General features: G+C 41.4%; 1 protein-coding gene across 1 annotated transcript in view; it reads right to left on the bottom strand.

Annotated features, from left to right (window-relative positions):
• Positions 1-26477, bottom strand: part of LOC311285430 (uncharacterized protein) — a 31134-nt gene that overhangs the window by 4466 nt on the left and 191 nt on the right. The window lies entirely within an intron of this gene.

The following is a 26477-nucleotide window of genomic DNA, read 5'->3' as shown; positions in this document are numbered from 1 at the left end:
ACTTTCCAGAAACCGCACAGTCTCATTATGATCAGCTGGATTTCTATGAGTGAAAACTGTGAGAGGGTTCGACTGAAATTCACTTTTTGTTGCCAAACAGTATCTGCAGAAATATTGAGCTGTGCTGAAATTTTCTGTAAAGCCACCAATCATGTGGGAGCCCAGATTATCTCCCATTATGCACGCAACAGTGCCTTTATATATCTTTCCATTGAAAGATATGCCCCTTTCCTCCAGCTCACACAAGTCTGACACTAGCTTATTGAAAATCTTATCCATTCCAAAGTATTTGCAATCTTTCTCTACACAGAGTAATGCCAACTGTATCTGATCAACAGTTGATCGTTGGTGTGGATGAAAATTTCCAAGTGTGAAGTAGACAGCCAATACTTTATGCTTTGTCTTGGCAGATCCGAGTGGATTAGCCACCTCAAAAGCATCCTGAAAAAGCATTACCTTTAAACTGTCTGGGTCTGAGGAAAACATGGCATTGGATTTGATGGCCCACCCATCAGTGACATCACAGAGTAAATCATCTTCAGAATTTGAACTAGGACTGTGCTGATCTAAACCTTGCTGTTTCAGAATTACTTTGAGGGTTTCCAGTATTGGGATGTAATGATAGTACCTCTTCTGGCCACAGCGATTGCGTCGAAGAAAGACTTCAACAGGTTCAACATAGTCATAGTGTGACTTGTAATATTTCAGCCTCTTGTGTTGCGTAGTTAAATGACCCTTTTCATGTAATGCCTTGTGCATAGGGCTCTGCTCGTATACACTATTCCCAAGAGATGTTACAGTCTCCTTTGGAACACCATACTGCCCCAGTTCACGGGCTAGTGCATCCACAGAATATTCCTGTTGAATATCACTTATAGTTCTCATTTCATTTGCTATATCTGTTATTGTGGAGGCTGGGACCAAATATTTTGCCTGTAAACCCAAGTAAAACTGAGCAAGACTCTCTGTGAAGTTGTCTTTCACTTGATCACTGCAGAAATTATCACTTTGTTCTGCATCAATGTTAAAACTTTCAGGTTCTTCAAGTTCTACAGGTTCTACATGTGATCCTTCACCTTGGAAAGACCGTTCTGTTAGTTCACATATATGAACTGGGGCTATCTTGGTAACATCCCACCCTTTATGGTATCTGGAAATATGCGTTAAAAAGGATGACTTTACATTGAATGTCTTAGAACATCCATCAAAGGGACATGTTACAGTCAAACCCTCATCTATGTGACCACTCAAATGACACTTTAAAGTTTTAAGATCAGCATATTCACTGCTGCAAAATTTAAATGAGCACTTTAACTGTACAGACACATTGCGGTTCCATGTTTGTGTGCTCCTACTGTCTACATGTGCTCGTGACATGTGCACAGCAAGGCTACTATTAGCGGTTGTGGACGAAGCAAAACATAGTCCCGCAGCCGCGAGGGACTAAACACTGAGAATCTGAATACACTGCGACGCGCAGAAACTCATTTCCACTCGTTGATCCAAATTCAATCATTTATTGTACTTCAACACGTAAAAATACATGGTACTGCAGTTACCAGGTGATAAAAGTGCTGTATGAGTGCTAAAATTGCGGTCAACAGAAAGTGTTCGCTCCCCAGGCTCACTCCCTCTCTCCGTCAAAGCCCCATTGAATTCAGGTGAGCCCGTGAAGCAACAAATAAACCACTATCACTTCCGCCCAAACCCCGGTGGACACGCCCACCACCTTCAATCCGAGTGCAGTAAATATTTATGAATGAAACCATACAGAACACATAGGAGACTTACTGGTGGCTCTTACATTCCGGCCCCTAATTATTTTCACATAATAATTATACAACTGCACATTATGGAAGAGATCAACAATAATATATATTATTATTATTATTTTTCAAGATAAGGCAGTCCGTTTGAAAATGTCCTTTCTTCTTTAGACCAAACCAAAGAAAGAGACAAAGTCCTTTGTCTTGTAAAGAGTGATCTTCACAATCACTTAGTCAGTCATGTAAAGAAAAAAGGTCCGTATAACAGTGTCAAAGTTAAAGTCAAAGTCTAAGAAGTTCAAAGGTCAGATGGATATCCTCATGGCTCCTCTGCTTCCTGTATAAGGCAAATCTTGGTAATAGGCCTGTCCAAATAACTGGTCTTCGTCCTAATTCGCACTTGACGAACGAGTCCTCTTCTGTCAGGGACAGTTTGCACAATCCTTCCTGTAAGCCATGAGTTGCGAGGTGCTGAGTCGTCAACTATGAGTACAATATCTCCAGTAAGAAAGTTGCGCTTGACACCAGACCACTTCTGACGCTCCTGAAGAAGAGGCAAGTATTCTTTAATCCAACGTTTCCAAAACAAGTCAGATATATACTGAACTTGTTTCCATCTGCGACGAGCGTAGATGTCCTCCTTTTTGAACTGACCCGGTGGCAAAGATGGCATAATCTTGAGCAGCAACAGATGGTTAGGGGTTAAAGGTTCCAAGTCATTGGGATCAGTGGATGCCTTGGTAATAGGACGGCTGTTAATAATGGCTTCTGCTTCACAGAGAACTGTGTGTAGACTCTCCTCATCCAGAGTCTGCAACCTCAAGATGGAATTCAGGACCTTCCTCACAGACCTTATCAACCTTTCCCAAACCCCTCCATGATGCGATCCGGTGGGGGGATTGAAAATCCACTTAATTCCTTTCTGAAGGAGGGTGTTGTTAATTAGAGCATGATTCCAACCTTCCATTGCCTCTCTCAATTCTCTCTCTGCACCGACAAAGTTGGTTCCATTGTCTGAGCGCAGTTCCGATACTTGTCCACGTCTTGCTGTAAAGCGTCGAAGAGCATTAATAAAGGAATCTGTGTCCAAGGATGATGCAACTTCGATGTGGATCGCTCTTATGGAAAGGCATGTGAAGAGAACCCCATACCTCTTCAATGTACTCCTTCCTCGCTTAACTTCAAAAGGTCCGAAGTAATCAACTCCAACCCGAGTGAATGGCGGTTCATCTGGAGAAACTCTGTCCTGAGGTAAATCTGCCATCTGCTGCTGCCCTGGAGCTGCATGGAGTCGTCGACAGACAATACATTTCGACAGGGTTCTCCTTATAGCCACACTAACCCCAGGAATCCAATATCTTTGGCGCAGGCTAGCTAGCATGTGGTTACGACCACTGTGTCCCACCTCTTGATGTATGTACTGAAGAATTATGTCAGAAATATGTAAATCTTTTGCCAATATGGCAGGATGCTTAGCTTCTTCCGGCATAGCTGCTCTGCTAAGTCGTCCTCCGACTCTCAGAACACCATCTTCAAGTATTGGGTTGAGCTTGTAAATGTGACTAGTCCTTTTCACACTTTCTCCCTTTTGCAAGCTGTTGAATTCTCCTGGAAACCTCCTTCTCTGACAAAACTTAATAATCTCCATCTCAGCTCTTCTGAGTTCCTCAACTGAAAGAAGACCACTGCCAGTCTGAGCCTTGATACTCTTCATCTCTCTTTCTATTTTTTTTTTCCTGTTGGTCCTTATCCAAGCCAGAATGAGCAACGCTCAGTTGCTTTCTCTTCTGACTGAAGTACAGTAGTAGACTCTTCAGCTTAAGGAACCAACCAACCGTCTTCTTCAGACGGGTCCAAGAGGAGAAGTAGTTATCTCCTATCTAGTAGTTAGAAGTATCAAGCGAGTGACTGCATCAATCCTTTCTTCAGCCTGCACGGCATTCACAATCAAGCCCATCTTAACCTCGGGATCATCTGTCGGGATTCTCACAGAGCCATCTGGGTTTTCAGGCCACCCCTCCTCAGGCCCAACAAGGAACTGAGGTCCAGACACCCATATGTTGTTTCTCAGGAGTGATGTCACCTTTACTCCTCTGGAGGCCAAATCAGCAGGATTGCTTGTGGTGTTAACATATCTCCACTGAGATGGGTTTGATACACTCAGTATCTTTGAAACCCGATTGGCTACAAACGTACGAAACCTTGAGGTCTCATTGCTGATATACTTCAGTACAGAAGTACTATCAGTCCAAAAAATTGAGTCCTGAAGTTGCATCTGCAGCTCCTTCCTCCACAGCTCATCCATTTGACCTGCAACCATGGCAGCCGTCAACTCCATACGAGGGATGGTGATTGGCTTTAATGGAGCCACTCTGGCTTTACCCATTATGAAAGCACAGTGAACTTGTCTATCTATGTTGTTTAATAAAAGATAAGTCACTGTTCCATAGCCGCTCTCACATGCATCCGCAAAGTGATGTAACTGAGCAGAAATCACTTCCCCAAAATCCATTGGTTTTAGGCATCGGTCAATTTCAAACCTTTCAAGCTGCCAGATCTCCTTCAACCAACTTCTCCACTCCTGTGCAGACAAATCTGGTATAAGATCATCCCAACCTAGATCCTTTCTGCACAAGTCTTGAAGGATCTTTTTGGCAGATAAGACCACAGGTGCCAAAATTCCTAAGGGGTCATAGATTGAACTGACCGTGGAGAGGATCCCTCTTCTGGTTAAGGGTCGATCCTTGATGAGGATTTTGAACTTAAAAGTGTCGGACTGAACACACCACTGTACACCCAATGCTCTTTCTACAGGAAGTGTGTCATTGTTTAAATCCAAATCCTTAATCTCTTTTGCTCTCTCTGTTGCAGGTATGGCTGCCAGCACGGCACGTCTGTTGCTGATCCACTTCATGAGCTGAAAGCCCCCTTTCAAACAAAGGGCACGAAGGTCCTGGTAGAGTGATATCGCCTCCTCCTCAGAAGCCACTGATGTTAGGCAGTCATCCACATAGAAATTGTGTAGTACCGTTTCGATTGCTTTGGAGCTGAATTGCTCCCAATTATCTTCTGCACACTTTCTGAGAGCAAAGTTTGCACAACTTGGCGAGGACGTGGCTCCGAACAGATGCACAACCATTCTGTGCTCCACTAGGCTCTGTTTATGGTCTCCATCCGGCCACCAGAGAAACCTCAACAGGTCCGAATCCTCTGCTGGTACTCGGACCTGGTGAAACATAGCCTCGATGTCAGCCATGAGCACAACAGGCTCCTTTCTAAATCTGGTCATAACTCCAATTAGCGTGCTGGTAAGATCGGGTCCCTGTAGGAGCTGAGCGTTCAAAGATGTTCCCTGGAATGTAGCTCCGCAGTCGAAAACGACCCTGATCTTTCGTTTCTTTGGATGATATACACCATGGTGTGGTATATACCATACCCTGCTGTCGCTCCGATCCAGATTTTCAATTGGTACCTTCTCTGCATAGCCCTTGGAGATGATGTCATTCATAAATGTCGTGTAATCAGCATGAAATGGAGTACCCTTTTCAAACCTCCTTGTGAGGCTTATAGCACGCTGTTCGGCAACTCTTCTATTGTTTGGCATATTTACATCCTTTTTTCTTAAAGGTAAGCCGACACTATAATGGCCATCCACCAACTTAGCAGATTTTGTAACATACTCGATGAACTGACCGTCTTCTCTTGATAACCCCATCTGCTCATCCTGATTACATTCAGGAAAATCTGCCTTTAGCTGCTGTTTCCACAGATCATTGAGGTTTGCAATAGAGATCCTATTGACAGTGACATCTGGCCGTCCACAAGTAGTTTCTCTACTTTCATCGCCTCTAAGAGGTCCGTTTACAGTCCAGCCCAGCATCGTTTTGACTGCGTATGGGCCCCCCTCCGTGCTTCGAATGACTTGCCATGGTTCCAATGCTCTAGGGACGTTGGATCCAATCAGCAGGTCAATATCTGAATCAATCTCCCTTAACTGGACATGTTTCAGATACGGCCAGCGTTGGAGGTCTTTCTGGCGAGGAATATTACCTCGGTGAACTGGCATGTTTTTCTGCGTATAAACATCAGGCAGTTCACAAAAACAACTGCTGTCTAATTCAGCCACCTCCAAACCTGAGACAATATGGCTTCCAACGAACTTCTCCTGACCCATAGTCCGAAGGAGAATACCAGTTCTTCGTCCCCTGACATTCAGCTTGTTCATCAGTCGCTCTGTGCAGAATGACGCTGAGCTCCCAGGATCCAGGAAAGCATAGGTGATCAACACCTTATGCCCTTTCCTAGGTTTAACTTGCACTGGAACTATGGGGAGCGTACAATCTTGGTCACCGGCCCCAGTGAGACCACTGGATTGAACGGAGATCAGAGCACTGCCCACTGCTGTCTCAGATTCTTCTTCAACTTGCACTAAATTAATTTCTTTCTCTTTTGGATAAATGTGGAGTGCAGTAGGGTGCTTCAGACTGCATACTTTACATGAGAGACGCTTCCTACAGTCTCGGCTAATGTGCCCACTGCACAAACAGCCAAAGCACACACCATGTTCCTTTAAGAAAGTAATCTTCTCACTATGCACCCTATTTTCCAACTGGCGGCACAGATCCAATGTGTGCTCACCTCCACAAAACATACAAGCCTTCATAACAGCTGAACTTCCCTCTTCAGGTTTTGTTCTAGGTTCAATTTTCCTTTCCACTGTTGCAATGGTGGTAGCAAAGCTACTCCCCCTGGCTCCAGAACTAGGCTCAAACCTAGATTTCCTTGCGTCCTTATTTGCTGTTGTCAATGGTGTATCTTGTATATCCCCAAAAAGCGGATCACTTGCAATCTCCACTTGTCTTTCAATGAAACCAACGATATCTGTAAATGTGGCTCTCCGGCCACTCCTTTCCTGCAACTCACAAGCTATAGTTCTCCATCTGTCCCTATACTTGTAGGGCAGCTTTTTTATGATGGTCAGCATGGTGGCAGGAATGTTCAACTCTTCCATATATTCAACATCCTCCATGGCGTTACAACATCCTCGTAGAAAAAGACTGTATGCCTGTAGAGATTTCACATCTTCAGATTTTATTGGTGTCCATGAAAGAGCCTTTTCCATGTAGGCTGAAGCAATTTTCTGTGCATTACCAAAATGCTCTTGTAGCAAAGCCTTAGCCTTGGCATATCCTCTATCATGTGCCATATGTTGACAGCTTCTGACAAGCTCCCTTGGATGCCCCCTGATGTACTGTTCAAGGAAGTACAAACAGTCTTTAGGATTGTCAGCCTTCTCTTCGATGCTGTGTTCAAAGGCCCTCATGAAGGTATGGTATTGCAAAGTATCACCGTCAAAAACCTGAATGTCTCTTTTAGGCAGCAATGAAAGAGATTGTTGCTGAACCAATAAAGCAGTTATCTCGTTTTGTTTTTCCAATACCGTAATTATTTGACTTTGATCACTGCTGCTTGTCACCTGTGTTGCCGATTGATGACCTCTATGCTGAAACAGTGGACGTGATTGTACTGTGGACGTGATATCTTGATGTCCCGTGACTTCTGGACGTCTAGATGATGTGGGTTGAGGTTGTGGTGGTTGAATAACATTTTCCACTTGAGGGTTTATACCCAAGAAATGTGGACTGAGCTGTCCAAGTATTGGAATATTCATATCAGGCACAAATGATTTTGCCTCAGCATTTAGTGTTTTACTTTTCCTTTGTCCCCTTTCTAGATAAGAATTCATGCCATTGGATTTCACAGATGGATGACTTGAAACACGAGACCCTCTTGAGCCTCTCAGCACATTCACTTTGGCCACTGATGCGGCTATTTCCACTTCAAGATCAAACTCTTCCCGTTTTTTCCTTAGCTGCTCCTCTTGTTCTTCTAATGCATGTTTATCCTTTAATAATCTTTGTCTTACCATGAGAGCAGCCATATCTGCCTCTGCTTTAATGCATGCCGATGATGTTGTTGAGACACTGGACCTTTTCCCAGCTGAGCTCTGCCCAACGCTAGAACATTTACTTCCCATGTTTGACACGCTATCACTTGGTTTAATTTCATCCTGTGCAACAGAGACTTGAACACTTTGCCCAGAGTGATTTGACACATTAGACTTATTATCATTATGAGGTTTGTCCAACATGTGCATTGATTCCTTTTGTGATACAAATATGGGAGCATCATTTGTGACAGAATGAGCAATAGTACGGCTTGTTTGTCTCCCAATTTCAGAAAGCCATCCTTTTACATCCTCCATAAATCCATTGTGGCATTTTAGTACATTCACAAACCATTCCTTTTGTCTTTCCTGTTCCTCTTCAGGAAGCATAGGAATCACAGACTCATGTAACGTAGTAGTTTCGTCCACCATTTGACTCATTTTTTCAAGATGGGAACGCACTTGTGGGGCATTATCATCCTTTTGCATGAGATCCTTTATTGTCTGTATTAGACCTTTAATTTTATGAACCTTTTTCCTACGTTCCTTTTGTAATGTTTCAATTTTATTCACTTGTTGCCATTTCCCAATATACCACAAATCATCCAAAATCCGCGCTTTTCAATCAGTCAATCCATCCATCAATAAATCAACTGCTGCGTCATAAACCACGTCCGAAGACCAACAATAAACACCAGCAAGCAACAATGCGTCCCCTATGGACGAGCGGCAGTAGCCTGTTTACACTGTGTTCAAACAAACAACTTGCACAGCACAAATTGGCGTGTTGTTATTACATACCGCTTCCGTTGCTGTATTGATCGCGGCCGATGGCTCCCGTGTTTCCTCTGATATCCAAAGTGTTCCGTCGTAATCCACGGAATCCGTGATGAACAGCTCGTTTCCGTAGAACAACACTCTGGTTTAAAGAAGCATTTCTGTTGACTATATTAGCGGTTGTGGACGAAGCAAAACATAGTCCCGCAGCCGCGAGGGACTAAACACTGAGAATCTGAATACACTGCGACGCGCAGAAACTCATTTCCACTCGTTGATCCAAATTCAATCATTTATTGTACTTCAACACGTAAAAATGAGTTTCTGCGCGTCGCAGTGTATTCAGATTCTCAGTGTTTAGTACTAGGACCGCTGCTGTTCACTCTGTACATGCTACCCTTAGGAGATATCATTAGGAAACATGGAATTAGCTTTCACTGTTATGCTGATGATACTCAGCTCTATAGTTCTTCACGCCCTGACGAAACTTACCAATTCACAAAATTAACAGAATGCATAGCTGATATAAAAAACTGGATGACTAGTAATTTCCTACTACTAAATTCTGAAAAAACAGAGATTAATTATCGGACAAAAAACTTCCTCAGGTAATAATCTAGAATACTGTCTAACACTTGATGGCTGCTCTGTTAAGTCTTCGTCGTCGGTTAGGAACCTGGGTGTGCTCTGTGATACCAATCTTTCATTTGAAAGTCACGTGTCTAGTATCTGTAAAACCGCATTTTTCCATCTTAAAAATATATCTAAATTACGCCATATGCTCTCATTGACAAATGCAGAACAAGTAGTTCATGTGTTCATGACCTCAAGGCTAGATTATTGTAATGCTCTATTGGGTGGTTGCCCTGTAAACAAACTACAGCTAGTTCAAAACGCAGCAGCTCGAGTTCTTACCAGAACCAGGAAGTATGACCATATTAGCCCAGTTCTGTCAAAACTGCATTGGCTGCCTATTAAACATCGCATACATTGTTAAATATTGCTGATTACTTACAAAGCACTAAATGGTTTAGCTCTGCAGTACTTGAGCGAGCTCTTAATGCAGTAGTCCTTCACGTCTATTGCAATCTCAAAATTCCGGCCAGTTGATAATACCTAGAATATCTAAATCGACTGCAGGCGGTAGATCCTTTTCCTATTTAGCACCAAAACTTTGGAACAGTCTTCCTACCATTGTCCGGGAAGCAGACACACTCTGTCAGATCAAAGCTAGATTAAAGACACATCTCTTTGACATAGCGTTCACATAATACATTATAGACTTCTATAATTCAATGTTAGGCTGCATAGATTAGATCAGCCGGAACCGGGAACACTTCCCATAAATCCTGATGTACTCGTTACATCATAAGAAGAATGGCATCTACGCTAATTTTAGTGTCTTTGTTTATCCCAAGGTTTTCTCGCAGCCTCCCGGATCCAGGCCGTATCCAGATCTGACGAAGGACCTTCGCCTGGACCCGATGACAACGCAGTGCTGAAGTGCCAACTAGTCTCTCCCTATGGAGGATCCCTTTACCACTCTACAGATAAAGCATTTTTGAAGGGAAATTCGTTTCACGCACCTACCCCAAAGTGAAAAAATAAAATAAAATTCTGTATAAAAATGTATAAGGAAAGACCAGTACTTTGTTTAGGATTGGTTTGTAGGGAATTACAAACCTGCGCACATATATTCAAATACACATAACTATAGAACCAATTCTTAATGCGCACTTGAACGCCATCAGCGTTTATCACAGGTTCACGTTTAAAGTCTGTGTAGAGAGAATGGTGTCGTCTTAGCGGCCCCTAATTTAATAACAAATGATCGTTGCGACGGAAGCGAATCAATCAAAAATAACTTTAGCTGGAGAATAACTTTATTAAAGAACTGCTGTAAAGCCAAAACAATCTCTGTTACCTTAAATTAAACGTTTATCTCTGTAAAGCTGCTTTGAAACAATCTTTGTTAAAAGCGCTATATTGTTAAAACAACATTGTTAAAAGCGCTATATAAATGAGGATGACTTGACTTGACTCTACAAATCTTTAGAGCATGGCTTCCTACCAGAGACACTTACACAACATCCAGAATTCTGCTACTTACAAAAAAAAAAAAACTACAACCACAGTCTAACAAGCTACAACCTCAGCAACAATGAACAGAAATACAGTAGTTTTGTCTCCTTGAGCTGGAGCTGGCTACAATACATCCTGAACATCCTGTAACCTGCAGAGATTGTGGCTCTCATGGACCATTAACACTGCGCCCTGACAATCACCTCACTATCTCCCACCCTATTGTACAAAATAGTATTATATCACAACACAGTATCACATTAAAATAAAAAGAGAGCTTGATCTGTTGGTGTTTTTGTAAGGTTTATACATTTTTCAACATTATGAATTTCATCTCATGGTTTAGCAAGTTAGGTAGCCTGTTAGCCATCTCGAGTAGCGGTTAAACTAACATTAAATTTAAACTTACCTTCATGTGTAAGATGTGTATGTGTTAAGCAGGGCGCGGCTGAGAGCTGTGGGAAATGAGCAAGTGATGATGAGTATCTCGCGGAGGAGTGACGACAGTGAAGGATGAGAGAGGACCAGGCCTGGACTTGGACTTCTGTGTTTTGTTTATGTGGCAGTCATCCGTTTTGATGTTTGTTAATCTTATTATTAAAGTATGTGAAATGCCCCCTCCTTCCCTGAACATTTAACTGTGTTACAATGTAGTTTTCCTAGAAGAATTTATTACCCTTCTCAAGTTTATCTTTGTTTGATAATGATTTCTGACAAGGGAGATTGCGAAGCGATGCAGTAAACCTTTGTTTGTCCATTGCTGCTGCAGAGCGGAAATTCCTTTACGCTACTAATCCCATTAGGATGTGACGACATGCGGATAAATGTGAAAAGGCCTATTCCCGCATTATAATATTGAGTTTAGTTTTTAAAATAATGTTTGTCTGTTCTTTTATTTGTCTTTGACACTTTAACTGATTTATTCATCTGTTTCTTTGCCCAAAATGATGAAAGTTTGTAAGTAATCGTGCTTAACGCTAGGTTAATTTGCCTAGCTCAAGGTGTTTTGCTTCATCCAGGAACAAATTTTAGTTTTTTTTTTTTTAGAATAAATAATAATTTCTTTTAGAGTAAAATTTTTTTTTTAGAAATAGTAGAGAATTTACCAAAGTAGTTAATTAATTGACTTGTAGCAAACAATGTTCGACCACTTACAAATGCGTCAACGTTTTTCTCTCCTTAGGTACTAAAGTTTTTCAATTTTGAAACGACTGAAGACACTTTGCAATACATGATGAGTGATTTCTTTAAAAACTGCTATAATTGTTAATAGATAATGTGAATTACTAATATTGGATATGTTTGAGTAAAATCCAACTAATGCTGTCTATTGACTTGCATGTTATCCTCATTAACAAACTCATTAACAAGTGTCAGACTTAGAATTATCCAAACAAAATGTCCATTATCTCTTTCTTGTGCCACCCCAAATGCATGTGACACTTTTTTTCTGAAAAATATGCCTATTTTTAGTTTTGTTTTGGACTCTCAATGTGACGGTAGCCATGGCCTTGCATTATAATGATCATATGAATCACCAAGGACCACGGTTTCAGTTAAAAATCTTCTTTACATTTCTACTGAAGAAAAAAGACAGCTACATCATAGATAGCCTGAGGGTGAATAAAAATTCACTGCAAATTTTCATTTTGCGTGAACTATCCCTGTAACACTAAGCTGTTATAAACACTTTCCATGATCTGTTTGATATTATTTACATTTACATTTAGTCATTTAGCAGACACTTTTATCCAAAGCACTTACAAATTAGGACTAAAATAAGCGAGTGATTGTGAAGAGGCGAGCAGCGAGAGGTAGCCAGTGCAGAGAGATGAACAGAGGAGTAACGTGGGCCCTCTTGGGCTCGTTGAAGATGAGAAGAGCTGCAGCATTCTGAATCATTTGAAGAGGTTTAGTTGCACATGCTGGAAGTCCAGCCAGAAGAGCATTGCAGTAGTCAAGCCTAGAGATGACCAGGGCCTGGACGGGAAGTTGTGTTGCATGCTCAGTTAGGAAAGGCCTGATCTTCCAAATGTTGTGCAGTGCAAACCTGCATGATAAAGCTGTCTTTGAAATGTGGTCTGTGAAGAATGATTGGTCTGTTTTATAGTTCAGTTTAGGGCATAACTAAGCTTTTCTAAAGCACGTCTTATAATATGTTTATTATGGTTCTATTTTAAGAATATATTAATTGTCTTTATGTGGCTCATTTTAGGGCATAACCACTAAATGATGTTTTATTAACAAGGTTCGGGAGGAGCACGTTCAGATAATTAACACAAGTGGAGAGCACTCAGCAGTCAATGGTAAGAGGTGCATATATACTCAGCAGTCTCACCTCATTCCATTGACAGTTTTTTGCAGCATACTAGCAGCCATGTCTCAATCAAGCTCCTCTTCCAACGAAGACGCAAACATCTCCAGGGATGCACCTTCGCACTCCGCCGATCCCACGGTCATCCCTCCTACGCCGGTCGTCGCACTTGAGCCCCCGGCTTCTCCTCGCGGCCGCACACCGGCCCGATCAGCCCGGCGCTCAACAAGACGCCGAGACCAGTCTTCGCCACCCCCGGCAAGACTCCCATCTTCTTCCCCAGCTTCCTCCTACCGCTCGGCCGTCCCGACGATCCCACAATAAACAAATGATAAACAACAAATTTATCTTGTTTATCTTGTTTATCTATCACCCATCGGGAAATGGACCGTAGCTGGACTGAGGCAAGCGCTGGGTAACTCAGACTTACAAGCTTCGAGGAAAATGAGTAAAGCGGAGCTGTATGCTCTGTATGTCTCCCTTCAGTCAACTCCCAAGACGACTCACAGGCAGAGCAAAGCCCGCCGGGCTCAAAATTCGCCTGCCCAGTCTCCACCGTCGTCTTCCCGCACAGGAGGCGGCTCGCTTCGGCCATCGAGTCGCCGCAGCAACAGGCCCTCAGTGAGCCTGGGCCAAGCTCCAGATTTCGCCATGGCAGGTCCACTACCACCTTTCGATGAGGCCCAGCCCTCCACCTCTGCTTCCGCTGCCGCAGCGCCGCATGCAGCCGGGCCCAGAGGCCTACCCACAGCCGCTCAGTTTTATTCTCCCGCGGTTCATATCCCTTTTCCTTTTCAGTGGCCTCCAGCTCCAGTGGCAGACACTAGCGCGAAGCTATCGCCGCTAGCATCACAGGTCCATCAATGTCAACAGTTCTACCCAACAGGTTACAACCCCGCCCATTTCCAGTGGCCTGCAGCTGCAGTAACTCAAACGAGCGCGGGCCCGCCTCCGCTTGCAGCTCAAGCTCACAGTGCTTTCTATCATCCCTCACATCCTCCTACTAACTTTCCTTTTCAATCTTCAATAGGTCTTCCAATTGCAAGGGCACCGCTGACATTCGCAGCCCCGGATTATACCCTTCCCAGCTCTACCATACAAACTAAATCACCATATTCTCTCTTCACAGCCACTCCGATGCCCGTGCCGTCCAACGCAGTTGCTATGGAACCCCCACCAGTTTCCCAATCCATCCGCGCTCAGATCCTCTCAGGTGCGGATGTAGACTTATCTTCTCTGTTGTCTCTCCTCCCCGCAGCTGAATCAGACCGTCAAGTGGATTGCGGTGATTTTTCAGTTACCTTAAAAAACACAAACACACACTCATCTCGCGTCCTTTCATTTCCCGAATTCACGATCGCTTTTTCACGTTTCACTGAAATCATCTGTTCAGCCTTCCCCCACAGGCGGTGCGAACTGAACGATTACCAAGCAATCATTGCCGGACTCGCGCTGTCCTATGGGGGCGGGCATTTCTACACGTACCATAAACTTTTGCCAAAAGTGCCGTGCGAGTCGCACAATGGAATCAGTGCACATACTGGGGTGCACTTGACTCGGATCTCCACAGCAGGGTATTTAGGCTGCAAAAACATCACCTGTGCAGTTTGCAGGTCAGTGGCGCACCCAACCGCATCATGCCCACAGGTTAACCCTTCCTCTCTTCCCTACGTGGAAATAAGCAATGCTAAATCCACCAGCTATGTGCCGCGTGCTGCAACCACCAGAGCAATACAGGACTCTGCTTTCGATGAAAGCAGGCAGCCTTGTAATCATTTCAACGCAGGCAAATGTCAAAGAGCGCGCTGCCGGTTTATGCACATCTGCAGTTTTTGTGGCGGCGCCCATGCTCGCATTGTATGTCCAGTCTTCAAGTCTGTGAATAAAAAATCTAAAAATTATTGGGAGACTCCTGTGAATATTTCGCGCATGCACTTCGAACTAGCTCATCACCCGGACGCCGAATTTACTGATTATCTGCTGTCAGGTTTAAAAAACGGCTTTAAACCCGGCTTAGAATGCCCGCTTTCCCAAAACATCATATGTAATAATCTCCAATCCGCCCTTATAGAACCTGAAGTTGTAGACAAACTGATCAAAAAAGAAGTTGAGTCAGGCTTCATGATCGGCCTGTTCGACAATCCTCCATTTAATCTGTTTCGTATCAGCCCCATTGGAGTGGCTACAAGGAAATTCTCGGGTAAAAAACGTCTAATAATCGACCTGTCAGCCCCGCATAATTCCCCGTTCCCAAGCATAAATAGCTTGATCCCTCTCGATGAATTTTCGCTCAAATACCACGACATAGATCAGGCTATCGACATGATCAAAATCGCAGGTCGGGGTGCTTGGCTTGCAAAACTCGACGTTACATCTGCTTTCAAAGTAATGCCTATCCATCCAGGTTCATGGTACCTATTTGGAGTGCGCTGGTTCGGGAAATATTATTTCGCAGTACGTTTAACATTCGGATGCAAAAGCAGCCCGAAAATATTCGACATGCTATCAGAAGCCGTTTGCTGGATCTTGTCGAACAACTACGCCATTCCTTACCTCATTCACCTGTTAGATGATTTTCTAATAATCTCGCCTCCCGATGCTATCCCAGCCGCACACATCCTCACGGTACAAAACGTTTTTTCTGAGCTAGGAATTCCTATCACACAGGAAAAAACCATGGGCCCTGCAACATCTATCGAGTTCCTAGGAATTAATTTGGATTCAGACAAATTCCAAGCATCCCTCCCCAAAGAAAAAATCGACCGAATAATCCTCGTCTCTTCTACTTTCCTTGAAAAATCAAATTTTTCAAAACGAGAACTTCTGTCCCTGCTTGGACATCTAAACTTCGCAATGCGCATCATCCCACAGGGCCGCCCCTTCATCTCGCATCTCCTCTCACTCGCGTCCTCCGTCCACTCACTAGAAGATCGCATTTCTGTAACTCAAGCATGTCGCGACGAGCTTGGGCTATGGTTAACATTTCTAAAACAGTGGAACGGCCTATCTTTTTTCTACAACAACCTCGTTTCATCCCCCACCGACATCCAATTGTTTACAGACGCCGCCCCCTCAATCGGGTTCGGGGGATTTTATCAAGGTCGTTGGTTCACGGCTCCGTGGCCACCTCAGCTCCAGGACATATCTCAATCCTCAGCTCTATTCGAGCTTAACCCTCTCGTAGTAGCAGCTTTCCTGTGGGGGAAAGAATGGGCCGCTAGTAGCGTTTTAGTGCATTGCGACAATGACGCAACAGTGCATTGCATTAACAAAGGCCGTTCCCATTCACCCGCTCTGATGCCACTCTAAAGGCGTCTCCTCTAGATTTCAGCTTGCGACCAATTCATTATCATTGCTAAACACATCCCTGGGTCAAAAAACCAAATCGCTGACTCTCTGTCTCGTTTTCTGTTTCAGAAATTCAGGATGCTGGCTCCAGAGGCGGATCAATTCCCAACTCCAGTTCCTCGTTATTCAGAACTAATATTCCCGTAACCCACCCGTTAAAACCCCTGCTTGACGCATCACTCGACACTATCCTCCAAGCAGTATCTCCCAGGACCCTTCAATCCTACGTTACTGCTTGGAGATGCTTTAAAACATTCCATGTCTCTTATAACTTGCCTTTCCCAGATTTTTCTCTTCTTTCAATCACCTCTTTTATCTCCTACCTTAATATCATTAAGGGCCTACAAGTCGGGTCCATTAAAGGTTATTTGAGCGGCATCCAGTTTTTCCATAAATTGATGTACGGCACTCCTTCCACGGAGATAAACAATTCACAAACCTCCCTCCTGATTAAAGGGATTCAAAGATCCCAGCCCACCCGCCCCGACGCCAGACAACCCATAACGCTAGACATTCTCACCAAATGTATTCAGGCCCTCCGCACAGGCTACCAGCCCCTCGGTTCCGCTCGCACACTCGATGCTATGTTTATCCTAGCCTTTTTTGGTTTTCTTAGATGCTCGGAACTCGCCATTACTTCTAAATTCGACCCAAAAATCCACCCCAACATCTACGTACAACATCTGGACGGCGAAACCATTTCATATTTGATTAAACAAAGTAAGACTGACCAAACCAAAAAAGGTAATTTCATCTACATTTTTAACCTCGCTTCGCAAATCCAACCATACCAGTCAATTCTGGCATATCTGCAATGGAGAAGTTCCCAGGCTAAATCTGCCCTGGAACCCCTGTTTTTAGACGAATCCAAAAAACCCGTGACACGTTTTTGGTTCCAGAAACACCTCAAATCTGTTCTCCAACAGTCAGGCATCACTCATTCTGCATCGGGGCAGCAACTTCAGCAGCCCAAAAAGGCCTCTCCCAACAGCAGATTCAAGCCCTTGGGAGATGGTCCTCCGATGCTTTCCAAAGCTATATCAGGACCAACCGGTTCCACATTAAAAAAGCTCACCAAACCCTCATCGAGTGAGTTTAAAAAAAAAAAAAACCTCTATCCTCTCCTTCTCCTCTTTCCGTCCAGCGAGCATTGGTCTCACAGCGGACGGAGTGAGAACCTTCCCGGTAGAGCACTTACGTTTTCTCTTTCATCCAGCGATGCAGTGTGAGAAAATCTCCCGGGCAAGCGCTCATTTTTTCCGCTTCCTCTTTCCGTCCAGCGAGCATCGGTCTCTCAGTGGACGGAGTGAGAACTTTCCCGGTAGAGCACTTACTTTTTTCTCTTTCATCCAGCGAGCATTTGGTCTCACAGGCTGCAGTGTGAGAAAATCTCTCGGGCAAGCACTCATTTTTCCTCCTTTCTGTTTCCTCTCTCTGTCCAGCGAGCATTTGGGCTTTCAGCGGAAAAGCACAAATCTTCCCGATCAGTCTCTGTAAACTACAACCGCTCCTCGTTCGCAGACCAACAGGGGCCGTCAGTCCAGACAGTGAGCCACCATTACGGGCCTCCCCGGTCAAGCATCCAGGCCCCTTCTTGAGATGCCAGCCCGCCAAACTCGGCACTCATTTGGGGGGTCTAGTCCGGCGGCTGTCCTCTGCTTAGCCTTTGGGGGGAGTACTCTGGGTTCGGGCCGAACTCCGAGCTCCGAGCCATGAAAGCCTTTCTTTTTGCAGTATTATTTTATTGCAACTTCCCTTTCGTTCTGATGCTCTACATTGTATCTTGAGTTATTAATCTTTTTAAAATCCAAAATGCCTTTCTTTAATTGCCACTGTGCATCCTTCAGACCACCATGGTACATCTTTTAATTCTTTCTTTCCATTGTCATCAAAGAAATCTATATTGCTGCAAAAAAAAAAAAGAAGAAATTCCTTATAATATTTTATTATATTTTACTTCAACACTTACTTCCAAATTTATATTATTGACTTTTTCTTCACACAACATATAAAATCACATTTTGCACACCGATTAACGTATTATTATTTTATTTTTTATTTGACACAAGTTATGTTATAGCGGCGGTTTCTTCATTAGGGCGATTGGGCGACGCACCACCAAAGTGTGAAAGGGACTTTTTCAATCACAATCTCATTCAACCACAGAGTTACGCTAGCAGTCACTCACTGTTGTTCTGCCTCTGGATATAGTCCAATCAGCGCCAAGTCACGTTCTGTGGAGTACCGCCTCTTTTTGGGCGATTTCACTATGGCCAGAGCCCGTCTACGGAGAGCCTGCCCACTCCCTATTAAGCTCTATTGTACCGAATTTTGGTTGTAGTACCACCAGAGTTCCACTGGGGACGATCGCCATGAGTGCAAAATGAATGGGAGTCAATGGGGCTAGACAGCTAAATTTGTCTCTTTCACCCGATTGCCGTTGAGAAATCTCAGATCTGATTGTAGATTTTCCTAGTTCAACATGGGTTTTAGGTCGAAAGTTGAATGAACGAGTACTTATGTCCTTTTGATTTCTTACAGGTTGAGTTGTTGTTGCCCATAACACGCTAGCATTCTGCTAATGAACGCTGATTGGTCAGTGATGGGCTGATTACGACCAGAGATACCGCTTGATGGCATCGTGTCATCTGCAGCGGGACCAGAAACAAACAAAACAAAAACTCTTCTAGCACGTGTGTTTACCTGTGTCAGCTGTGTTGTCGATGCCTCGAGTGAAAAGAAAGTGCAGAGCGTGAACGCACCAGAGTGAGTGAAGGATTGCCGTGAAGCAGTATCTCTGGTCGTACATGTGTATGACGTCATTGACACTTTAAAAGACTTTTTAAAGCAAATAAGTGACTCAAAAAAATCCATCACCCAGCAATGTGTAATTTATTTGCATCTCCTTTCGAATTCAACATTCAAATTACTAGACAAAAAATTATATCCTGAGAAAAGTGGATTTTTATTGGTATAGCGCCATAGACCTCCATTCATTCTGCACTCGTCCTGTGAGCGCCCTCATATGGAATCAGAGAGGAAAATGCAACCAGTTCAGAAGCCGGAAGTGTACTGAGAGTGAAAGTTCTCGCCATATTAGACATTCTCTGCTATGGCCGAAAATCGCCCAGAGTGTTCCCATCATAGACAGTATATAAACTGGACACAGCGACCCCATAGGTTTCAACGGAGAGAAGTGAAGCAGATTAGAAGCCCTCATTTCCTGATTGCCGAGCGTACTGCGCAGACTCAAACTGAGCTTGACGACGTGGATGTGACGTGAGCAGCCTGCCTGACAGTTGTAAGTTTTCTAGTAGCTGTGCCAAACGAAATCTGAACCATTCCCTTCCGAATCTTGCAGAGACGGAAAGCGTGAGTAGGATCTGTCCATGAGCTAGGAGCAGGAGCAACGTCATGACTCTCTATGGGCTTCTCCCTTGACTTTATCGGACTTTATGCCTCCACGTCCCCCCGATTGACTGCAAGCTTCTCTTCCTGTCTCTACGGTAATTTCCAGAGAGTCGCGTGGTTATGACGCAATCGTTAGCCTACTTTTACAAAAACTGCTTCTTTTTTTTTTTTTTTTTTTTTTTTCAAAAAGCTTTATTTTCAATTTATAATATGTCATATAAACTTAACATCAAAAACTCGTTTGAGGAAAAAACATGTGCTCGCATTTTAAACAGTACAAACTCACATCATATCAACAAATAAGATAAATAAAAATAAAAAATAAAAAATAAAAATTTACAGGGGCTGACAAAACAACATAGTGCTTCAAGCGTGTTTAAGAACATAGGACTGTAAACTCAAGGAGCAAGAGACTCTGACATTGTTCCATATAACTCATTTATGGACTGGTTTTCTTCCGATAACACCTTTAGAGATGCTATATAATTTTTTATTTCATTCTTAAAACAGTTTATGTTGGGCTTGCTGTTATTCCACTTATTTTTGTGTATATGATACTTCCCCATAATGAAAATAATGTTCACCATTTTAGATACCTTTTTTGACAGACCATCCATATCATCACTTGAAATTTGTTAAACAAAGAGTTGTTGATCCCAATATTTAACCATCGATAAACATCCTTCCAAAACCCCATTGTGACTGAACAAGAGAAAAAAAGGTGTTCAATTGTTTCGTGTTCTGTCATACAAAAAACACACTGATTAACTTCAAAATTGAACCTTTTCCTTAGGGTTTCAGCAGCAGGATAAATATTATGTATTAATTTGAACTGAATTTCTTTTACCTTAGGTGAAATTGGCCATTTAAGATAGCTACAACAAGTCTTTGTTAATGTAACTTGATTATCTGTTATCTTTATTTTCGTTGGCTTTTTGATATCATAGAATAGTTTTTCTTTAAACATACTTCCAAGTATTTTGTTATTACATTTTCTTTCTCCAAATTTCAATTCACCAATTTTTAATTCAGGCAATTTAACAGTCACATTTGAATTTGTGAGGATATTTTTAATCATGAATTTTAAGGGAAGTGGAATAGCTCTACTGATTTGGTTAAATTCTCTATAAGAGCATTTTAAATTAAACTTTTCGACAAAGGAATTAAACTGCAACAGACTGCCATTTTTATCCATCAAGTCCGTAACATATAGAACATTTTTATCATACCATTCTTGTTTAAATAGTGTCTTTCTGTTAATTAATATGCTTCTATTATTCCACAAGGTGGAGCTATGCGGTGTGAAGTTGTGAGTGAACATCATTTTCCAGTAGAGCAGTATTTGTTTATGGAAGTCAGACAGTTTGATTGGTAGTTTAGTTATTTCAAAGTCACACCTTAACAAAAATTCTAATCCACCAACATTTTGGAAAATATATTTTGGTATGTGGAACCATATGGAATTTGGTTGTGTCAAATAAGCTTTAACCCAGTTCAACTTTAATAAACCTATCATGGATTCAAAGTCAGCAGCTTTCAGCCCACCGTGTTTATAGTCTTTAACCATCACAGACTTTTTAAGGTAGTGTGTCTTATTTTTCCACATGAAATTAAAAATGATTGAATTTACCTTTTTAATCATTTGGGGGGGGACATAAAGAGATTGACAAGGATATACTAATTTTGATAAACCTTCTGCTTTTGTTAATAAGATTCTGCCAAAAATAGAGAGATCTCTCATGAGCCAATGATTAAGAAATTTTTTCATACTCTCTATTTTCCCTTCAATGTTTAGTTGTTCTCTCTTATTTCTATCTTTAGACATTATTAATCCTAGGTATTTTAGTTCAGTTTTGACAGGTATGGAGTCTATATTCGTCTCAGCACATGGATGAAGACATAGTATTTCACATTTTTTCAGGTTTAGACATAATCCTGAAGCTTTGGAAAAAACTGATATTATATCTAGGGCTTTTCCAATTAAAGATTTATCTTTTAAAAAGATTACTGTGTCATCTGCAAATTGGCTTATTCGATATTCGTAATCGAAAATGGTGATTCCTTTAATTTGAGGGTGATTTACGATTAGATATGCTAGCATTTGTGTACATAAAATAAATAATTTTGGTGAAATAGGACAACCTTGTCTAATACCACGCGAAATCTTAATTTTTGGTGTCATTCCAGGGTTGAGGGAGATGTAACTATGAATATCATTATAAAACATTTTTATGATTTTGCAGAACCCTTCTCCAAATCCGAATTTTTTGAGCACCGTAAACATGAAATCATGTTCCACAGTGTCGAAAGCTTTGAAAAAATCTATGAATAGAACAAGACTATCTGATTGATTGAATGAATGATTGGTAGTCAATCATATCTAGAATCAGACGAATATGATTGTGAATATATCTTCCCTTTATAAAAGCTGATTGATACTCTTCAATAAGTTTTCCAATTACATGCTTTAAGCGATTTGCATACACTAAAGCAAGAAGTTTATAATCGCTACATAATAAGGTTATTGGTCTCCAGTTGTCTAACATCAACAAATCTTTTTGAGGTTTTGGTAATAAGGTTATCAATCCTGTTTTCATAGTAGGGGACAAACATCCTTCCTTAATACATTCCAAAAAAGCTTTACATAGTAACTTTTTAATATCTGCCCAAAAATGTTTTAGGAATTCAGATGTTAACCCATCTATTCCTGGGGATTTACCGGTTTTCATTTGTTTTAATGCAGTTTCAATTTCTATTATAGTTAATTCTTCTTCAAGTATGTGTTTGTCTTCCACATCCAGTTTTTTAAAGTTTACATCGATTTTTTCAAATAAAAAGTCACAATCTGATTTGTTAAATTTTGATTTATATATGTTACCATAAAAGAGACTAATTTCATCTTGGACTAATTTCAGATCTTTCATTGTTATACCATTTATCATAAGTTTATTTATTTTTTTCTTACTTTGTCTTTGTTTTTCAAGTCCGAAGAAATAAGTTGAACTTTTTTCACCCTTTTCAATCCATCTAGCTCTTGATCTAACATAAGCTCCATTTGCCTTTGTTGTGTACATGTCATCTAATTGGGACTGCAATAACTTTAATTCAGTAATGTTGTCTAAGGATAATTGTATATTACTTGTTAGGTGATTGATTTTGTCAATTAGATCCTTTTGCTTCCTTTTCCTTATACATGACAGTTTTTTACCTGTGTCAACTGCTATTTGTCTGGTTTTGAACTTAAACCATTCCCATTTACTGATATCACTCATGTCTAGCTTTTCAACCTCTGGGATAAGAGACTTCACCTGTTCACAAAATGCAGCATTTTTTAAGAAATCATTATTAAACTTCCAGATATTTGGAGAATTCAATTGTTGAATTTAATTCAACATTAATAGGTTTAGACTAATCATGCAATGGTCTGTAAGCGGAGAGGCTGATATTTTACAATCTGAAATATCACTACATAACTCACATGAAATCAACCAGTAATCTAATCTTGAACATTGACCATTTCCTGCAGAGTTATACCATGTAAACTGAACTGAAGTTGGATTTAATGCTCTCCAATAATCAATTATATACGTTGTTGTACATAAAGAGAGTATAGTGTTGCTATATACAGGAGGTTGAGAATTCCTATGAGGTAGCTGGTCTAGCCATGAATCAGGGGCTATATTATGGTCTCCTCCCAATATTACTTTATCTGAATCATATGTTGTTTTCCATTCAATTATAAGTTGGCTTAATTTCGCATACAACTTCACATTGATTGCTTGGTTGTTAAAGCCATAAACGCATATCAAAATATAACGTTTGTCATTTGTCTCCACAACCACCATTAACCAGTGACCTTCAGTATCTTTTTTATGATCCATTATGTTACCTGGAAATCTATTAAATAGTATCATGACTCCTGCTGAGTGTGATGTTCCATGTGCAAAGAAGGCGTAATCCCCCCCATTGATTTTTCCAAAATTTTTCATTATCCATAACAGAATGAGTCTCCTGTAAAAAGATGCATTGCGATTTCTGATCCTTACAAAACAAAAAAATGGCTTTACGCTTTGTAATGTTATTCAATCCCCTAACATTCAATGATATAAAAGAAAGTATGGTTGTTCTAAATGCGCTTAACTTTGTTTGTTTTGTTTTTTTTGCAGGAATGAACATGTTGTCCTGATTAACATATCAAAAATATAGAAAAAACATCAACTTGTAATTGAAGTCCTTCAACCCCTTTAAGCAGTTAAATCAATTAAACGTTCACCTGGTAAGATTCATACTAACAGAATATAAAATACCTGAGAGTTCTTTCTGTAAAACTTATAGGCCTACATCTTACCATGTTACTGAATTTTTGCTCTAAATAAGCAGAAAGTGCCTGAGCATTTGCTTACTACACAGTACTTAAGGGTCAACTCTGCGTCCATCAATGAGAGCGTATCCTTCTCTTAGGGAGGCCTTTTTTCCGTTTCTTCTGGCTTCTTGCACCTTAGGCCAAAGCTTTGCACGAGCCTCACGATCTTCTTTTGAGAAGTCCTCCTTGAACTGAATGTTCATCTCTCTGCACACTCTTGCCTCTCTTGATCTCCTCCATACTTCATCACGGACAGTTCTCAAGGCAAACTGGATGATTACAGGTCTGGGCATCTTGTTGGTGGCTGCATCGTTCTTCCTTCCCAAGCGGTGCACTGTGTCAACTGACTCACGGAGTTTCTCCACTGACACCGGGATCACTCTTGTAAGGATGCCAATCACGGTCTCTCTTGTATCCTCTTTGTCTTTTTCAGGAAGGCCCATCAGTCTAAGATCCCACCTTCTCTTATACCTGGCTTGCTCCAAACAGATCTGCTTCAGTGACGTATTTTCTTTTTTCAACAGCAACATTTCTTCCTTCACTTTGCTTATTTCTTCCTTATTTTCTCTCACTGCTTGTGTGTTAGCTTCCATTCGACTTTCAAAAGCTTTCAGTCTGTCATCTTGTTCATCAAATCTCTTTATCAAAGTTTGAATTGCATCTAAGATGGTTTCATTTGTTATCTCACCCGGCTGGTTTCCCACATCTTGATTCTTTGGTTTCATTTTCTTGGGATTTGGGCTAGGCAAAGGTGTGTGGTCATGAGACATTTTCCGATTTTCTTCCTCCATTGCCTCTATTTCTTCTTCCTCACATGCCTCGCGCAGGGCCGTCAGATTATAGTCGTGGTCTGTTAGCAGTTGAGCTTTAGCCGCTTTGCTAACGTTAGCCATCTCGGTCACGTTGCAGATAAAGAAAAACCGAGCAAAGGTGGTCAGCTTCGAAAAACAGAACTCCGTGGGGCTGAGATGTTGTTCGTGCAGTTCTTATGTGAAGTTGCTGAGTTTTTCTGTCGGAGATTAAATGTTTAGGACGATTTCAAGACTTTAATAACAGAGCCTGCAAAAAACGCTACCGCTCATTCCGCCATCATAACTCCTCCCTGCCTTCGCTGACTGCGACGGAAGATCTGTGGTGAAGTATACGGTAACTCTCCAAAAACTGCTTCTACGGGGCCATAACGTCAGATACAAGGTAATGAAGCCTTTTATACATTGTCGTGTTTCTTTAGAAATAAACCATGGACAAATGGAGTCTATAAACACCTCAGATGTAAAGTTATTCGCTGTCAAAGTGACGCCAAAATGAATGGGAGTCAATGGGATGCTAACAGCAGGTGAAGGCTTGTTAGCCAATGGAGGCTCCCGGGGGTACCTTCAAAATAATATGAAACGCTGCCCCCCTGGTTCCCATAGACTTACATTCAAAGATCTGCAGGCACTGCAATGCATTCTCTATGGGTTCCGGGAGGGCTCGCACTAACGTGCTTTCGTCATCACACATAAACTTCACTTGTGCAGCGATTGGTTGAAACAAATATACCTCTAATAATATTTAGCCATAAGCTGAAGTGACATCCAATAATTTCCTCAGTGCATAACTTACATTTCACGGACATATTCTCCATCTGTAAATGTTATAAAGTCAATATTTCCAGCTTGTTGTCATGAGCTAAACTTCCGTGAACGAGCGCCGCCGCGTGCATGCGCGCCGAACAGACGGAGCGCAATAGAATAAGAGCGCAATTATTCTTACTAAAATATACATTAGCACTAAATTATAAATATATTTAGCTAAAATATTTGTTGTTGAATATTTGTTGTTGTTGGTGAACATAAATGTGCTAGAGAATTTCAAACCTACATGTGTATTTTTTATGATATTAGCTTTGTTTTTATTTTTTTTATTTTAAGTTTAGTAAATTTAACTACTTCTTTAAAAAGCATTATTTAGTTTTTAGATTGTAATGTTGCAATGTTAGAATGTAATGTGATTTGACCCCTTTTTTGGATAGACTGCAGATAGACAGCAATGTTTCACTATGTTTGTTTTTATAACCTTCAATATAAACATTGTTTGTAGGACAATATTGATCAGGATATTAAATATTTTTAAAAAAAATTAAATAGTTTTTTTTTTTTAAATAGAAAAATAATAATTAAATATTCAGATTATACCATACATCGCCATTTAGCCCAAAAATTCAGATTTATTTGGCAATTGGCTATTTTCCAACCCTACCAGCTGAAGTTTTAGCTAAACTTTAGGCTAATGATAGCTACATTATCACTGTTAAATTGTTATTTAACAATTAGCCTACATTCAGTCCTGGATTAACAATTAGCCTACATTCAGTCCTGGATTAATAATTCAGTGTGTTGGCCCCCCACTGGTACTTTTTTTAGCACCAGCCGCCACTGCTATAGACATAACAGTATTATTATGAGAACCCGAAACAGCAAACAGGAC

This window comes from Rutilus rutilus (assembly GCF_951802725.1).
Source record: "Rutilus rutilus genome assembly, chromosome: 25".
In the NCBI taxonomy this organism is placed as follows: domain Eukaryota; kingdom Metazoa; phylum Chordata; class Actinopteri; order Cypriniformes; family Leuciscidae; genus Rutilus; species Rutilus rutilus.
This window is presented reverse-complemented; position numbering and strand designations above follow the sequence as displayed.